General features: G+C 43.1%; 1 protein-coding gene and 1 non-coding gene across 2 annotated transcripts in view; one reads left to right on the forward strand and one right to left on the reverse strand.

The window, feature by feature from the left end:
• The window catches only part of IL1R2 (interleukin 1 receptor type 2), a 36,160-nt gene extending 25,440 nt beyond the window's left edge, over nucleotides 1–10,720 (reverse strand). Inside the window, exon 1 of the mRNA XM_038741946.1 lies at nucleotides 10,693–10,720. The gene's annotated coding sequence lies outside the window, so the exon portion shown is untranslated. The remainder of the gene's footprint in view (nucleotides 1–10,692) is intronic.
• Nucleotides 10,721–12,261: 1,541 nt separating this feature from the next.
• On the forward strand, nucleotides 12,262–12,399 carry LOC119923788. Its single transcript, XR_005448969.1, has one exon. It is a non-coding gene; the product is annotated as a small nucleolar RNA SNORA7 (small nucleolar RNA).
• The last annotated feature ends 6,529 nt before the right edge of the window (nucleotides 12,400–18,928 follow it).

Consider the following 18,928-nt stretch of genomic DNA (forward strand, 5'->3'; position numbering starts at 1 on the left):
AAAACCACTGAAATATCAGTGGGGACTTACCATTGTAAATTCAGGGCAAAACCCTTCCACTTTCTTGTCCAACCTCACTGCCCTGGGTTGCAGACACAACAGTATAGAAGAAACAGCATGATCTAGTTGAAAGAGCACTGGTCTGGTAATCAGAGGACCTGGGTTCTAATTCTGACTTTGCAATTTATCTGCTGTGTGATTTGGGGAAAGCCACTCACTCAACTTCCCTTATGCCTCAATTTACTCATCTGTAAAATAAAATAATAATGATGGCATTTATTAAGCGCTTACTATGTGCAAAGCACTGTTCTAAGCGCTGGGGAGATTACAAGGTGACCAGGTTGTCCCATGGGGGGCTCACAGTCTTAATCCCCATTTTACAGATGAGGTAACTGAGGCACAGAAAAGTGAAGTGACTTGCCCAAAGTCACAGCTGACAACTGGAGGAGCCGAGATTTGAATCCATGCCCTCTGACTCCAAAGGCAGGGCTCTTTCCACTGAGCTATGTGGCTTCTCTCCATAGGAATTCAATTCCTGTTCTCCTTCCCCAAGAGAGACTGGGACTGTGTCTGACCTGATTAACTTGTAACTATCCCAGTGCTTAGTACAGTACACATTGTAACTACTTAACAAATACCACAATTGCTATTACTACCATGGGTTCTTCTTCCTGTCTCCAGACCACCCCTCCTTATCCATTTCTCTCCGATATTTAGGGGAAGGAATTTTGGGTGGAGGGTCCTGACCCAGCCTAGGCATGTCCCTGGCATTCCATAAAAAAGTAACAAAAATAATAACAATAATATTTGATAAGCACTTATTATGTGTCAAACACTATACTCAGCACTGGAGCAGAATCAAGTTAATCAAGTCAAACACAGTCCCTGTCCTACATAAAGCTCACAGACTAAGTAGGCAGGAGAGCAGGAATTGAATCCCCATTTTACAGATGAGGAACTGAGGTTAAACTAAGGTGAACCCCTAAGCACAGAGAGGCTAAGTGACTCGCCCAAAATCTCCCAGCAGAAAGCAGCTAAGGTGAGATTAGAATGCAGGCCCTCTCACTCCTAGGCCTGTGCTCTTTTTGCTAGACAATGCTGTTTCTCATACAGAGTGATTCCCTTACAATGTAGTCTCCTGCAGGCTTAGGAGACATCAAGAAATATCTCAACTGACACGGAAAATCTAGGTGCAACTAAGACAGGTTTTGGCACATCTCTTATCATCTGCTTCCCTCTCCCTGCCCCCTTATTTTCAGGCATAGAAAAGGAATGATTTGGCATTCACCAAGGTCAGGACAAACCATGTATGTTGTTATGGAATTACATTTCTGAGTCACCCCCACTTAACTTCCCTGTATTCATCATCCCTCCTGAGAGTCTCTCTCATCAAATAAAGTCATTGCGTCCACCCCATCCCTTGACCAGCATGCCAACTGATGATACTTCCCCTATTTCAAAAACAGTGCTTTGTTATCAGACTCTGAAATCCCTAGGGAACTGGCTTGTGGATGCTTCTCTTCTTCCAGAGAGCTAATGTCTTTCTTCCTCACTGATCCAGGGGAATCCAGGAAGCAAGGGCTGTCTTTGCATTTTCATTCCAACATCTTGAAACATGCTGAAACAAGGGTGAGTCAAAATGAGAAAAATAATAATGATGATAATAATGGTATTTGTTAAAGGCTTATTAGTGCTAAGTATTGTACTAAAGTCTGGAATAAATACAAGATAAGCAGTTCGAACACAGTCCTTGTAGAGAGATGATAGGTATTAAATCCCCATTTAACAGATGATGGAACTGTGGTGCAGAGAAGTTAGTGACTTTCCCAAGTTCACACAGCACCATTCACCTAGCACTATTCACACAGCAACCTCCAGTGGCTGCCCATCCACCTCCACAGCAGACAGAAACTCCTTACCATCAGCTTTAAAGCTCTCAGTCACCTTACCCCTGCCTATCTTAACTCCCTGATTTCCTACTACAACCCAGCAGGCTCATTTCACTCCTCTAAATGACAATTAGCTCACTATACCTTGATCTCGTCTATCTTGCCAATGACCCCTCACCCACCTCCTCCTTCTCACCTGGAACTCCCTTCCCCTTCACATCCAACAGACTACCATTTTCCCCACCTCCAAAGCCTTTTAAAAATTGCATCTTCACCAAGTGGCCTTCCCACACTAAGCCCTCATTTCCCCTCTTCCTTCTCCCTTCTACTTTGCCTTTGTATTTCATTCATTCAATCATATTTTTTAAGTGCTTACTGTGTGCAGAGCACTGTACTAAGCGCTTGGGTTGACTTTGTTCCTTTAAGCATTAGATATTCTCCCCACCCTCTATGTTCATATCCTCAATGTATTTTTAATATCTATCTTTCCCCCTAGACTATAAGCTCCTTGTGGGCAGTGAATATGTCAACCAATTCTCTTGTAGTATACTCTCCCAAGTGCTTAATACAGTGCTCTGCACACAGTAAGTGTTCAATAAATATGATTGACTGATTAAGTGGCAGATCTGGGGTTAAAACCCAGATCCTCTGACTCCGAAGCCCATGATCTTTCCACTAGGCTATGCTGCTACTCAATGACCACTAGCTCATTGTGGGCAGGGAACATATCTACCAACTCTGATGTATTGTACTCTCCCAAGCACTTAGAACAGTGTTCTGCACACATTAAGCACTCATGATATACAACTGATTAATTGGCTATCTGCTTCTCATTGACCATTGGCCAGCTCAGACATTTAGCTGAAAGAGCTAATCATTCATTCATTCATTCAATCATATTTATTGAGTGCTTACTGTGTGCAGAGCAGTCTACTAAGTGCTTGGGAAGAACAAAATGTCAACATACAGAGACAGTCCCTTCCCAACAATGGGCTCACAGTCTAGAAGTGGGGAGACAGACAAAAAAACAAAACAAGTAGACAGGTGTCAATACCAGCCTCAGTGGCCTACAATTATCCTTAGCATCTTCCATGATATTGGGGAAGGGAGAGGGATAGGGGAAGCTCCGGGGACCATCCTTCTCAACAGCACATTCCAGAGGGTGGCCACCTGACTGCTCTTACACACCCACCCTTCTCATAGAGAAACAGCATGGCTTAGTGGATAGAGCACGGGACTTGGAGTGAGAAGGTCATAGGTTCTAATTCTGACTCTGCCACTTGTGTGCTGTGTGACCTTAGGCAAGTCACTTCACTTCTTTGGGTCTCAGTTACCTCATCTGTAACTCAATCCTCATCTGTAAAATGAGGAATGAGAATGTGAGCCCCATGTGGGACAGGGACTGTGTCCAACTCAATTTGCTTGTAACCACCCTAGTGCTTAGTACAGTGCCTGGCATATAGTAAGCGATTAACAAATATGACAGTTATATAATCAACATCTTGTGGATGACCAGGAACAGCCATTCAATCTTCCACTAATAGACAGTGAACCAAAGCTCAAATGATCACTAAAATTCCAACTTTAAAGAGATCTCTCCACCCACCTGAGAGAGACCTCAATGCCCCGGCTACCCAGGGGGAGCCCATGGGATGAAAAACTTTGGAAAAACCTCTGTGTTTTGGCTTAGCCGATGCTCCCACAATGCAGAGACCTGGGTGAGTGGCTAGGCCTATCCCTCCCCTCCCTAAGACTTGCCAGACGTCCCTCAGATCCAGATCAAGACTTGCCAGACATCCCACAGATCCAGATCCCACCAAGCTCTCTGCCATATCCTGTTTTTCTGGGAAGATCTGTCAGGAGAAGAGAGGCATTCAGGCCTAACTGGTTCCCTGGGCTGGTAACTGTGGGGGCCTCTTGGGCTGCATCTGACACTCAGCAGCTCTGAGCAAGCAACAAGCCATGGGGAGCTAGTTAAGAAGGTGAGGTGTGGTGGAGAGGTAGAGGAGATTCTGCTCCTCAGGACTCCTCTCCTCTGAAGTGTTCATCCCTGGATTTCCCTATAAAGTCATCAGCTCATCCAGCTTTACACACACACACCTGTCCCAGATTAGAGTGATGCAAAGAAGCAGGGGAAGCTCCCACAGGGCTGTGGGAATGGTGGGAGTAGAGAGAGGGTGACAGCCTACAGTTTTCTCACATTTCATTTTGTATTTGCTCTGAAGAGTATTTTCATCATCAAAAAGCACCTAAACATCAGGAAAAAAATAAGAGCAATATTTACATTGCTTAAGAGCATTCCCTGCAAACCTTATGTCCACATTTCCAGGAAGAATTCCCTTCCCTAGATTGCCAAACTGTAAAACCTGTATTTCTGTCCTTGCTGTTTGCCTCATTTTAGGTGAAGAAAAATTGCCTTCATTTTTCTCCCTCTAACATTGCAATTTCCCCCCACTCACAGATCAGCTTAAGGAAACCCAGAAATAAATCCAGTCTCATCAGCAAAGTCTCTGTGAGACACACAGTAGGGATGCACATTGGTCTGGTTTTCTACATTTGGTCTGTTCCCCATCTGGTATTGGAGGAGGTAGAGGCAGGTTCACGATATTCTGAGGTGTCCGATATTCTGAGAGCAGCATCAGTAGCTGTTGGAGTGGCTGACAGATAAGGCTTAAGGTATGTAAAATTATTGGGAAGAAAATAATGAAAGGAGCAGAAGGATATGATGGGGCAGCTACTGGGGAGTGACAAAGGGATTAATGGAGTGTAAAAGACAGAGGATCAAATCAAGGTGGTTACTCTGAAAGCAAAGAAGCAAAAGGGAATTATCTTTCAGATTAAATAAACTGAGAAATGGACAAAGAAGGTGCAGCTTGGCCTAGTGGAAAAAGCACAGGCCTGAGAATTACAGGACCTGGGTTCTAATCCCAGCTCTGCCACTTGCCTGCTCTGTGACTTTAGGCATGTCACTTCACTTCTCTGTTTCCTCAACTGTAAAATGGGAATTCAATACCTGTTCTCCCTCCTAAAGGGACAGGGACTGTGTTCAACGTGGTTATCTTGTTTCTATCTTCGCACTCAGAACAGTGTTTGACACATAGTAAGAGATTAACAAATACCATAATTATTATCATGATCCATTCATTTTCAAGACAGTGGAAACCACGAGCACAAAAAAAGTGAAAAGGGGAGTGCCTTCAAAAAATCGAAAACAATAATCACAAAGACGAAGAGAAGCTCTTCCTCAGAGTTTTCATGCACAGAGGTCAAGTTACAAGAACTCACAATGAACTCTGGTAAGGACTGCACAGAATCTCAACCAGGAAGCACCCAAAATATTCAGGCATGCCTCCGAAAGGCCCCAGACCACCCAAGAAGAGATGTTGGAGATGGGGCGACCCATATTCAGGGCAGAACCAAGGAGAAACACTGGATGTTGGTGGAGCTAAAGGCTTGGGAGACAGTGTGGCACCTCCCGACCCCAGTCCATGGGTCACCAGGACCACCAGCCAGGGTGCCGATTTTGTCCTGTTGGAGTCATCGAGACAGAGATGATTTGGAGAAAACTCTTAAATCATGAACGGGTTAAAAAATATAGAAAAAACAGATGGACAAGATTAAGACACTTCAGTCTGGAAAGATGCAGGCTAAGAAGGAGCACGATGAGAAGCAAAGTGGCTTAGTAATAATAATAATAATAGTTGTGGTATGTATTAAGTGCTTACTATGTACCAAGCACTATTCTAAGCACTGGGGTAGATACAGGGTAATCATGTTGTCATTCATTCATTCATTCGTTCAATCGCATTTGTTGAGCACTTACTGTGTGCAGAGCACTGTACTAAGCGCTTGGGAAGTACAAGTTGGCAACATAGAGAGAGGGTCCCTACCCAGTCTAGAAGGGGAAGACAGACAACAAAACAAAACATATTAACAAAATAAAATAAATAGAAAAAATATGTATAAGTAAAATAAATAAATAAATAGAGTAATAAATACGTACAAACATATATACATATATACAGGTGCTGTGGGGAGGGGAAGGAGGTAAGGCAGGGGGGATGGGGAGGGGGAGGAATGATAGCACTTATTAAGTGCTTACTATGTGCAAAGCACTGTTCTAAGCACTGGGGAGGTTACAAGGTGATCAGGTTTTCCCACAGGGGGCTCACAGTCTTAATCCCCATTTTACAGATGAGGTAACAGAGGCCCAGAGAAGTTAAGTGATTTGCCCAAAGTCACACAGCTGACAACTGGCAGAGCCGGGATTTGAACCCATGAACTCTGACTCCAAAGCCTGGGCTCTTTCCACTGAGCCATGCTGCTTTGAGGAAACTGAGGCACAGAGAAGTTAAGTGACTCATCTAAGGTCACACAGCAGACAAGTGACGGAGCCGGCATTAGAACCCATGTCCTCTGACTCCCAAGTCTGTGCTCTTTGCACTAAGCCATGTGGTGGAAAGGGCACTGGCCTGTGAGTCAGAGATCCTGGCTTCTAAGTCCAGCTCCTCTGCTAGCCTGATGTGTTACTTTGGGCAAATCACTTGCCTAATCTTTGCCTCAGTTATTTCATCTGTAAAATGGGGATTAAGATTGTGAGCCCTATGTGGGACAATTGTCAGATTGCTGATTATCTTGCATCTATCCCAGTGCTTAGTACACAGTAAGCACTTAATAAATAGCATTAAAAAATGAAGTATATAAAACCAGTAAGAGGACACAGGGCAAACATGGAACTGTGTTCAAACTGAAAATGTTAGCAAGTTTAAGAAATGTTCAGAAAAATTTATGGACACTGTCTTAATAATAATACTGTAGTAATCGTTAAGTGCTCACTGTGTGTCAAATACTGTACCAGGTGCCAGAGTAGACACAAGTTAATCAGATCCAATAAAATCTCTGTCCCCCATGAAGCTCATAGGCTAAGTAGAAGGGAAAACAGGTATTGAATCCCCAGTTTACAAATAAGGAAACTGAGGCATAGAGAAGTTAAATAAATTGCCCGAGTTTACACAGCAGGCTAGCGATAGAGCAGTGATTAGAACCCACTTCCTCTTCCTGACCCATGCCCTTACCTCTAGGCCACACCACTTGAGTACCTAAAAGGAAAGCTAGGGATACTGAAGGGAAAAATTAAAGATGTGAAATATTAGATTGATAAATATTATCCATCGTTAGCCTCCAAAGCCCTGCCATTTTACTTTGTTCTGGCCAAAGCCTTGGTCGTATTCTGGGCTTCACAGTAATGAGAGATGTGGAGTACTTGGAGGGGAGTCCAAGAGTACTATGGGAGTACATGAACGGGAGGGCAACTATCACCATAGCTCCTCCAAGTTTTCTCTTGCCCTAGTCAAAGATAGGATTCTGTGCTGCTTTAGCCATTAGATTGACATACTAATATGACTATCTTGTGCTGAAAGCACTGGCATTAATTTAACCCAGAGAAGGGAAAACACGGGGAATACCTAATGCTGCTTTCCAGGTAAATGATTAGTAGCAACTAACCTTTCTTCATCTTCAGCTTAAAAGGAGATGAGATTAAATTGCACTACCAGAGATTTATATAAGCCAAAATGAATCAATCAATATTTATTGAAGGCTTATTGGGTACAGAGTACTGTACTAAGCATTTGGAAGAGTACAATTAGTAAACAAAGAGCTGACCACAAAGAGCTTGGAGCCTAGAGAGGGATTTCTTGATGGAGATGACTGGCAAACACTAGAATCAATCATCAATGGGAAGCAAGAAAGCGCTTTTTTGTGTGAGGCTTCACATCTGCCTTAGTTGGCTTGAGTTTCGTGGCTCAGTGGAAAGAGCACGGGCTTTGGAGTCAGAGGTCATCGGTTCAAATTCCGGCTCCGCCAATTGTCAGCTGTGTGACTTTGGGCAAGTCACTTAACTTCTCTGTGCCTCAGTTTCCTCATCTGTAAAATGGGGATTAAGACTGTGAGCCCCCCATGGGACAACCGGATCACCTTGTAACCTCCCCAGCACTTAGAACAGTGCTTTGCACATAGTAAGCACTTAATAAATGCCATTATTATTATTATTATTATTATTATTTTACATTTAGTCAGGGGAGGGGACTAAAATAATTTTCCAGATCCCTTTCCTTCCATAGGACTTCACCTGACTTCTTATGGATCAGCCAACCAAGCATCTCTCAAAGATGCTAGGTCTGAAGCCTAGATTTTGTGTTGTCTAGACAGGCAAAAAATAGTGAGAATCAGGAAGAGGCAATCACAGCAGTCAATCAATCAATATTTATTGAGCAAGCACTTGGGAGAGTACAATTCATTCATTCATTCAATCGTATTTATTGAGTGCTTACTGTGTGCAGAGCACTGTACTAAGCGCTTGGGAAGTACAAGTTGATGTAACAAAGTTGGTAGACACATTCCCTGTGTACAAGGATCTTACAGCCAAACAAGGATGTTGGCATAGGGACTCATTCTTCTTCTTGTTAATATTTATTCAGAGTTCCCAGAGTGCAAGAACAAATATCAAACTCCAGCCTTTGCCTTTTGAGAGCGCATATCCTAAGACATCTTAACTTTTGGGAAGGCAATCCTTCATTCTTTGCTGTCCTCTTCTCCAATTATCCCCCAGCTCATGTGTTTCATTTCTCCCAGTTTGTCCTTTGGGCTGGAATCTCCCACCTGTGATTATTACTCACATCTTGCACTGATCTAAAATACTCTTTCCTCTCGGTCTCGCTTGGCTCCTCTTAGTCTTTCCTGATCGTCCCTCACCTTCCCCATTATGTCATCCACCAGACATCTCAGCCTTCTTATTTGCTTTCAAGATTATCTATTTGTTATTGATTTATTTACCCCAACAAAAGGCAGTCTTGGATTGTAAGTCACCTATTAGCCACAAAGGAATCCATCAGTGAAGTTCAATATCAGTGAAGTCTTCTTTGAATAAGAAGGACAACTGTATATAATTGATATATTTATCAATCAGTTGTATTTATTGAGCACTTACTGTGTGCAGAGCACTGTACTAAGTTTGGGAGAGTACGATAAAACAAAATTGGTAGACACAGACATTTAAATAAATTATGGATATGTACATTTGTTTTATGGCATTTGTTAAGCACTCACTATTTTTCAAGCACTGTTCTAAGTGCTGGGGTAGTTACGAGATAATCAAGTTGAACACAGTCCCCTGTCTCACATAGGGCTTTCAGTCTAATTGGGTAGGAGAAGGATTCAATCCACATTTTACAGATGAGGTAACTGAGATACGTAAAAGTTAAGTGACCTGCCCAAGGGTACACTGCAGACAAGTGGCAGAGCCAGGATTAGAACCCAGGTTATCTATCTCTCAGCTACACTTTCCCCATTGCTTCACAATTGCTGTGGGACAGGGGTTAGACATTATATACATCTGCCTTAATATCTTTTAAAACTGATGGTTAAATGTTAGTTAAGATTGCTTATATTTCCCATATATTGTAAAACTCTGTATGATAGGGGTTATGTGTTTTCCTTTTTCTGCATGTGCCCTAAATGCCCAGTACAATGTCCCATGTAATAGCCACACAATCAATACTTTGGGTAGTAATTCAGAGACATGGGTCTTTACGGCCCATTTGGCTGGTATCTACCCTTCGGACCTCGTGTTCCTTTTGTTTCAACAAAAGTGGTGCACAGGAAGCTTCCCAGGACCAGGCTCTCATAAGAGGGACTCAAAGTCATCCCGAAGATGTTGGTGCCACCCAACAGTTGAACCTCAATTATTCAAATCTCTGGTCCTGAGACATAATAATCAGTAATCTAAAGAACTCATAAAGACTTCCAAATGGCTTTCTATTACACAAGAAAGTACCAGAACAATAGCATCACATGCGAATTCAGAGAATTTCTGGTAACCTTGGAATACATCCAAGTTCAAACATAAATGGAAACACCAAAGGCCATCTACAGTGACTTCAGACCATCACTGAGCTGTGAACCAAAAGCCAACTGGAGATCCAAGTATGTAGGCAAGAAAAACAAAATTTTTCTGGTAGAATGCTGGAGAGATTTTCATCATTTCAAATTAGGAAATCTCTCACCACAAGAAAGAGTTGACCCTGTACACTATGGCCAGCCCAGATTATTCAATCTTCCCATAGCCCCAGCTAGACTGTCCCACCTAATTATCTTGTATCTACCCCAGGACTTAGTACAGTGCTTGGCACATAGTAAGTACTTTACAACTACCATAGTAATTAACATGTTTAGATCTTCTGGAAGATCTACATAAATTCTAGTTACTCCCTAGTCCATTCTTGTTTTCTGTCCTTTATTTGCCAAATTTTAGCAGCTGAAGCTGAGAGATCAGATATCTTCCTTAAGGAACCTAAACTGCTGAACAAACCCAGCATTTTAACATAAGTAAACAATGGAATTCTTTGGATCTTAGAAAGTTAACTCCTTCCTTGCTCCTGAATATGAAATCTATTTCCAGGCAATTTCATGGATTAGTGGGTCCATGCATTTCAGGATTTTTTAAAAGCACAACTCAAAATATGCTCCCGTATACCTGTTCCATAAATTAGATGCAACTCGGTCATGATTTTCCTGCCTTGCAATGAAGCATACCTTCTATCTCTAAAACTTGTTTTAAAAGCCTATAAGATCAAAATGAAATACTTTGAGCTCTTCTGAGAGAAGTACTGAGAAAAATAAGATATTAGTGCAACATAGCATTATTGTAGATGGGAAAACCCTTTTACTTTAGCTCTAGATGAATCTGTTCCCTTGTTTAACCTCCAACAATTTCAATTATCTCTTAGACCTCAAAGCCTCTTACCTGGAGCTCTGGATTATTTCACCCTGTTGCTTCTAGTCTGCGAAAGGCTGCAGGCAAAGATTTCACCTTGAAATGGAAGAGTTCAGCTATTGTGGCAACAGACTTATATATTTCCCAACCTGAAGCGGAAATAATTTCCTAATTTAGATTGTGTCATCTTTCAATAGCTACAATCCTTTCAAAAGGCGCGAACGGGGATCTCTGTATGAGTTTGTGTATATTTGTGTGGGTAGCTGCTGGATGCAGATAGACACATTGCCCAAATGGGGAAGTGACTGGGGAACTAATGAGTAAGTTTCTTAATTTGGGGCAAACTGCAAATTGCTGATGTCCAGCTGATGATGGTGATTTTTATGTACAAAAAGGCATATTAAAAGAAATCCTGCTTTTAAATTAAAAGAAAATTAAAAGATATCAGCAGGATTTCTGAAAGTCATTTGACCTCTGAAAAAGTATGTCTCTGGATGTTTTCCACTGAACCATCAGTCTAGTCTACTGAAAGTCTTGCTTTTCCTGCTTTCACACTGTATAGCATATTTTCTGAATGATAAAAATGATATTTAGAATCAGTTTATTATTATGTTTGGTACTGGTTACCTATGTCCTTGCCTCTGACGGAGTGACTCAATCCTAGATTTAGGTAGAACTCACAAATGCCTTAGATTTCAACCACCACCACAACAGTTTTTTTTATTTTGTTTTGTTTTTTGACTACTCAGTATGGACACTGTGCTGCATAAGGAGATTTACAAAAGAAAAATTAAAGCATGCTCTCTACCTTCAGGAAGCTTGTAATTTACTGGGGGAGAAGTCAGAAAACTAGAAAACACCAAATGTGACTTGGATTCTCTTTCCCCTTGGAACATATCCAGGCTGCAAAAATGGTTGGTCTCTTTAATCAATTGACTCACTAAGCCAAAGCCAATCATTGAAATTCAATGGCAATGAACCAGAGATGCTTGAATTAATGATTCACAACTTACTAGTTAATGCCAAGGTTAACATCAACGGAACACATTCATCCTGAGTCCCTTCTCTAGTTAGAAAAGAGCTGGGGATTCCCAGCATCAGATGGCAGCCTTGTGAAAGTCCATGACCAGAGAAAAGAATTCATTCAATGATGTCATGGATGAATGGACAGTCCTCAATGCTGTTACACACATCTTGGTAGTCACTGAAGGTGAGTGAGTGACTTTATCCAATTTATATTGAAACTTCTTTGTTCTCCACCCATATGCATTTATTCTAATCAGAAAAGACACCACTGACCAAGACACAACATGGAATTCTCGACAGTAGTAGTAATGGTATTTATTGAGCACCCGCTGGGTACAAAGCATCATACAAAACACTTGGGAAATATAACTGAAGTATAAGACAACAGTAGTAGTAATGGTATTTATTGAGCCCCTGCTGGGTACAAAGCATCATACAAAACACTTGGGAAATATAACTGAAGTATAAGACACTTTCCCTGCCAACAAGGAGCTTGCATTCTAATTGGGAAGACAGACATAAAAAGATTTATAAATAGGAAAATCAGAAAAATAACCTTGTCAATCACAGTTTCCCCTCTCAGGTTCACACCTGGAGAGTTTCCAGGGCCCTACCAGTCTTGGCTATGGGAGGGAGAGTCAGGCAGAGGCATGCCCTTTCCATTCCTAGCTTGGGCAGTGGCTAACAAGTGGAAGGTAATCTGCTACAAGTCAAAACTCACCTGTGCTGGGCAGCAGCAGTATGGGAGAGAGTCGAGGGTGGAGACTCAAGTTTATTGTGTGGAAGAAGGCAATGGTAAACATTTCCGTGTTTTTACCAAAAAAACTTTGTGGATACACTAACAGAACTATTGCAGATGGAAGTGAGGCATTCTAGGAACAGCGTGGCTCAATGGAAAGAGCACGGGCTTTGGAGTCAGAGGTCAGGGGTTCAAATCCCGTTTCCACCAATTGTAAGCTGTGAGACTTTGGGCAAGTCACTTAACTTCTCTGTGCCTCAATTACCTCATTTGTAAAATGGGGATGAAGACTGTGAGCCCCCCGTGGGAAAACCTGATTGCCGTGTAACCTCCCCAGCGCTTAGAACAGTGCTTTGCATATAGTAAGCACTTAATAAATGCTATCATTATTATTAAGAGAGATGTGTCCATGGAGTCGCTATGGGTCGGAAACAACTTGACAGCATGAGACAAGACAAGACAATCACAGTTACCTATCGGTAAAATGGGGATTGAGTGTGAGCCCTTAGTGGAACAGGGACTGTGTCCAACATGACTGACTTGTATCTACCCCAGTACTTAGAACAGTGATCGGCACATGGTAAGTGCTTAACAAGTACTTCCCAGGTGCTTAGTACAGTGCTCTGCACACAGGAAGTGCTCAATAAATATGATTGATTGAATGAATGAATGAACAAGTACCATTATAACGATGATGACCAAACTGATGCTCTCAACACCACCCTCTCCACTGAACTCAACTCACTGGCTCCCTTATCTCTTCATCGATCTTGAACCACTAATCCACACCCTGAATCACCTGCATAGAGATCTTTTGATCATTCTTTTGCTCTTGTGCATGAGCTGCTCAGCGCTGATGGCAGAAATCCAGATAGTAGGCTGAACTTGTCCACTTCAAGTTTATCCTTATATGCTTTAACTCTGCCCGCTCTTCTGCCCGGCAAAATTATTTCTCCATCTTTAATGACACCCCTGCTCATTGCCCTCATCAGGTGTTCCTGATGTTTAACTCCCTCCTCAACCCCCCTGTCCCCCCCCCCACCTCCCCCATCTCTTGCCCCTAATGACCTGGCCACCTACTTGATTGAGAAAATCAAAACTATCAGGCATGATCTCCTAAAAATCTTTCCTCACCCTCCCCAATATCTCCCTCCTCCTGCCCCTCCTTCAACTCCCCCATGTTTGCCTTCTCTCAAAATCCACCCCCTCCACCTGCATATCTGACCCCATTCCTTCACATCTTATCAGAACACTTATCCCCTCTCTTCTTCCCTCCCTAACCACCATCTTCAGCTGTTTGCTCTCCAATGGCTTCTTCCCCACTATTTTCAAACATGCGCATGTCTCCCCTATCCTAAAAAAACCCTTCCTTGACCCCGCAGCTCCCTCCAGTTATCACCCCATCTCCCTCCTACTATTCCTCTCCAAACTCCTTGAACAAATTGTTTACACCCACTGTCTCAGGTTCCACTCTTCCAATTCTCTCCTTGACCCCCTCCAATCTGGCTTCTGTCCTCTTCACTCTATAAAATCACCCTCTCGAAGGCCACAAATCCAAAATTCCAGTGGCTTCTACTCCATCCTAATCTTCCTCGACCTCTCAGCTGCCTTCAACACTGCCGACTGCCCCCTTCACCTGGAAATATTATCCAACTTCGACTTCACTTACCCTGTCCTCTCCTCCTATCTTTCTGGATGCTCATTCTCAATGTCTTTTCCAGATTCCTGCTCTGCCCCTAACTGTGGGTGCCCCTCAAGGTTCAGTTCTGGTTCCCCTTCTATTCTCCATCTACACCCACTCCCTAGCAGAATTCATTGCTCCCTTGTCTTCAACTACCACCTCTATGCATATGATTCCCAAATCTACATCTCCAGCCCTGATCTCTCTCCCCTCTGCAATCTTGTATTTCCTCCTACCTTCAAGACATCTCTACTTGCATGTCCTGACATCAACTCAAAATTACCATGTCACAAATGGAACTCTTTATCTTCCCATCCAAACCCTGTTCTTCCACTGACTTTCCCATCACTGTAGACAGCACCACTATCCTCCCTATCTCACAAGACCATAACATTAGCATTATCCTTGACTCCTCTCTCTCTCATTCAACCCACATATTCAATCTATTAATAAATCCTGTCGGTTCAAGCTCCACAATATCATAAAATCCATCCTTTCCTCTCCATCCAAATTGCTACCATGTTAATCCAAGCACTTATCCTATCCTGCCTTCATTACTGTAACAGCCTTCTTGCTGACCTTCCTGTCTCTTGTCTCTCCCCACTCCAGTCCATACTTGACTCTGCTGCCCAGATCATTTTTCTCCAAAACATTCAGGCCATGTTTTCCCACTCCTCAAGAACCTCCAGTGGTTGCCCATCCACCTCTGCAGCAAACAGAAACTCCTTACCATAGGCTTTAAAGCCCTCAATCACCCTGCCCCCTCCTACCTCACTTTACTACTCTCTTACAACCCAGCCCACAAACTTCACTCTTCTTATGTCTACCTATTCACTCTACCTTGATCTCAACTATCTCGCCTCTGGCCTCTCAACCACGTTCTGCCTCTGGCGTGAAATGCCATCCCTCTTCATATCCGACAGACAATCCCTTCCCCCATCCCTCCTCAGAGCCTTATTAAAGGCACATCTTCTCCAAGAGGCTTTCCCTGACTAAGCCCTCTTTTCCTCTTCTTCCACTCCCTTCTGCATCACCCTGACTTGCTTCTTTTATTTATCCCACCTCCCAGTCCCACAGCACTTATGTACATACCTGAAGTTTATTTATATTGATGTCTGTCTTCCCCTCTAGCTCACTGAGGGTAGGGAATGTGTACTCTCCTCAGTGTTCAGTGTTCCGCACACTGTAAGCATTCAATAAATATGACTGATTGGAGAAGTTCTTCTATGAGTGTGCGTGTGTAGGGGGCCAGAAAGGCCAATGAGGGATCCACAGTCTTAGTCACACCAGACACACAGAAAGGTCACCCCTCCTTGTGTTTTTGCTCTTAGGGTTTGTAGCACCTGGAGCTGTTTACTCTTTAGTGCCGTGTATCTCATTCCATGAGAAGCTTTGGCTCAAAGGGAGCCAATCCCTTCCTCAAGGCAGTGTGCCACACAGTTCCTGTCCTCAGCAATTGGCTCCCAGCTTTCATCTGGAATGCAGCATTGTCTGAGGCTTTGTTTTCCCTCCGAATTAAAAGCGGTGAAGTAGAAGACTGGGAAAAATTAAAACAAAGTCAGTCAGTTCCCTTTTTTAGACGAACTCAGTGGGGTGTCCACCGTGGAAATTCATTCCACAAAGAAAATATCTGCCTGAGTAATGGGCTCCTCCCAGGCCCAGGGAAATTCCACCAAGCCAGGTCCTTCTCCTACAGCTGCCAACACTGATATGGTCACAACTAATCTAGAGCATGTGGTCTGCTCTGGCTCGCTTCCATGGAGAACCATTGCAGACCACAACTTAATATAGCCATGAGGAGGAAATGAAAGAGGAATCTCCATCTCTATTTAGGGCCCGTGCCTTTGCTGATGCACCATCATTGATTTTACGAGCTAGGAAAATCATTCATGTAACCATCATTGCTAGAAATTGTAATGGAGACAGCCTCTTCAGCCTTTCCATGGGCCCCACCCTTGAACTGTATACAAACTAGAAGACAAATGCCAGAGGAAACATCCATTGCAAAAAATACAAAGGGCAGCTGGCCCTCTTTTCCTCTCCACCCCCACCTTCCTCCTAGTGTAGTGCTACTCTAGGCCATGTGACACAAATGGTGGTTCCCTGTCCCTTGATGGGGGCTGCTCCGTAAGCTGATTGCCCCATCTACTGGATGGGAAATGGGGTCGATACATAATGTACTAGTAGAACTCTAAAGGACCTTGGTTGCAGAGGTGAAAGAGTCATCCAGGTTGTGCAATACCTGGGTGGGTCCATCAGAGAGAGAGACCACAAAACTCGTGATCCTAAGAAACTAAGAAAAGGTGGAGCAAGGGGAGAACTGTTTGGGGCAGAGTGCAGGGAAAGAGGCAGGGACTAGGTCCAGGCTTTCTAATGAGAAGGTTCTGTAAGCTCACTCCCTTAGACTCCCCAGGACTTCAACTACCATCTCTATGAATGATTCCCAAATCTACATCTCCGGCCCTGATCTCTCTCCGTCTCTGTAGTCTTACATTTCCTCCTGCCTTCAGAACATCTCTACTTGGACATCCCGCCGACATCACAAACTTAAGTTCAAAACAGAACTCATCTTCCCAGCCAAGCACTGTCCTCCCAGTGACTTTCCCATTACTGTAACAGCACCACCATTCTCCCTATCTCACAAGTCTGTAACTCTGGGATTTTCCTCTACTCATCTCTCTGATTCAACCTACATATATCTGTCATCAAATCCTGTCAGTTTACCTTTATAACCACTAAAATCCACCCTTTTCTCTCCATCCATCATCCTCCTTGCTGACCTCCCTGTCTCCTGTCTCTCTCCACTCCAGTCTATACTTCACTCTTCTGCGTGGATCATTTTTCTACAGAAACATTCAGTCCATGTTTACCCACTCCTCAATAAACTTTAGTGGTTGTTCATCCACCTCTGCATCAAACAGAAACTCCCTACAATTGGCTTCAAAGAACTCAATCACCTTGCAGTCTCCTACCTTACCTCTCTTTTCTACTATAACCCAGCCCACACACTTCACTCTTCTAATGCTAACCTATTCACTGTACCTTGATCTCCTCTATCTTGCCACCCACCTCTTGCCCATGTCCTGCCTCTGGCCTGTAATGCCCACTCTCTTCATATCCAACTATCGCTCTCCCCATTTTCAGAGCCCTACTGAAGGCATATCTCCTCCAAGAGGCCTTCCCTGCCTAGGCCCTTATTTCCTCTTCTCCCACTCCCTTCTGCTTCACCCTTGCACTAGAATTTGAACCCTTTGTTCACCCTGCTACTCAGCCCCACAACACTTATGTACAGATCCATAATTTATTTATTTATTTTAATGTCTGTCTCCTCCACTGAACTGGAAGTTCATTGTGGGCAGAGTACTTACCTACCAATTCTTTTATTGTACTTTTCCAAGAGCTTAATGCAGTGGTCTGAACACAGAAAGTGCTCAGAAATGCAACTGATTGATTAAACATGAAACGGGAGTTTGGTGAGGTAGCCTTGAAAATGGAGTACCTTGGACTGCTTTTGATTTTTTTATGGGATTTTTTTAAGCACTTACTCCATGCCAGGCACTGTAGTAAGGCTGGGGTAGATACAAGCTAATCTAGTTGGACACAGTGTTACGGGAACTGAGGCACAGAGAAGTTAAGTGACTTGCCCAAAGTCACACAGCAGACAAGTGTCAGAGTAAGGATTAGAACTCAGGTCCTCCTGAGTCCCAGGCCCATGCTTTATCTACTAGGTCATGCTTCTTCTCTAATCTTCAGTTGATTTTTAGTTTCCAGTACAGCATCGAACAGATAATAGAGGGAGGCTTTTTTTTTTTTATGGTGTGTGCCGGGCAATGTACTAAGCACATACCACGCACTGTACTAAGCGCTGTACTAAGCGTTGGGGTAGTTACCAGTTACCGCATGGGGCTCACAGATTTTACAGATGAGATCACTGAGACCCAGAGAAGTTAAGTGATTTGCCCAAGATTGCCCAGCAGAGAAGTGGTATAGCTGGGATTAGAACCCTGGTCCTTCCGACTCCCAAGCCCATGCTTTATCCACTAAACCATCATCATCATCATCAATCGTATTTATTGAGCGCTTACTGTGTGCAGAGCACTGTACTAAGCGCTTGGGAAGTACAAGTTGGCAACATATAGAGACAGTCCCTACCCAATAGTGGGTGCTGCTAGCCACTCCCTTCTCTCACTCCAAACTACCTCACACTCTTAATTCCTCTCAAACTAACCTCACTGTTCCATATTCTCATTTCTCCTTCTTCCAACCTTTAGCTCATACCCTCCTTCTGCCTGAAACTTCCTCACCTTCATATCCAATGGACCACTGCTCTCCCCATAATCAAAGACCATCTGAAATCATATCTCTTCTAGAAGATCTTGTGATTAATTTCTAATCTCCATACTTCAAATCCCTCAACTGCCATTTCAATTCAACACTGTGATGCCAATAAGCAGTTAAATACTCATAATCCCTGCTGGTACATTTGTACATGTCTTTATAAACTATTGCTTCTCCATGGTTATCTCCCCTGCTACATCATAAGCACCTTGAGGACAGGGATTATGTCTACTAATTCAATTGTACTACTCCAAAAGTACAGTACCAGATGCTCAATAAATAAGATTGATCATTGAAACACATTTCTTGGTCAGAACATCACTGTTGGGAAGCATGAAAGAATGGTATTTATGGTATTTATTGAATACCCACTGACCGCAATACACTTAGGTGCGTAGCTTTATTCTGTATGACATCCTCCTATCAATCATTTATTTTAGTTTCTGCCTCCACTGCTTGATTTTAAGTTCACTGAGTGTGGG

This window comes from Tachyglossus aculeatus, chromosome 2, assembly GCF_015852505.1.
Source record: "Tachyglossus aculeatus isolate mTacAcu1 chromosome 2, mTacAcu1.pri, whole genome shotgun sequence".
In the NCBI taxonomy this organism is placed as follows: domain Eukaryota; kingdom Metazoa; phylum Chordata; class Mammalia; order Monotremata; family Tachyglossidae; genus Tachyglossus; species Tachyglossus aculeatus.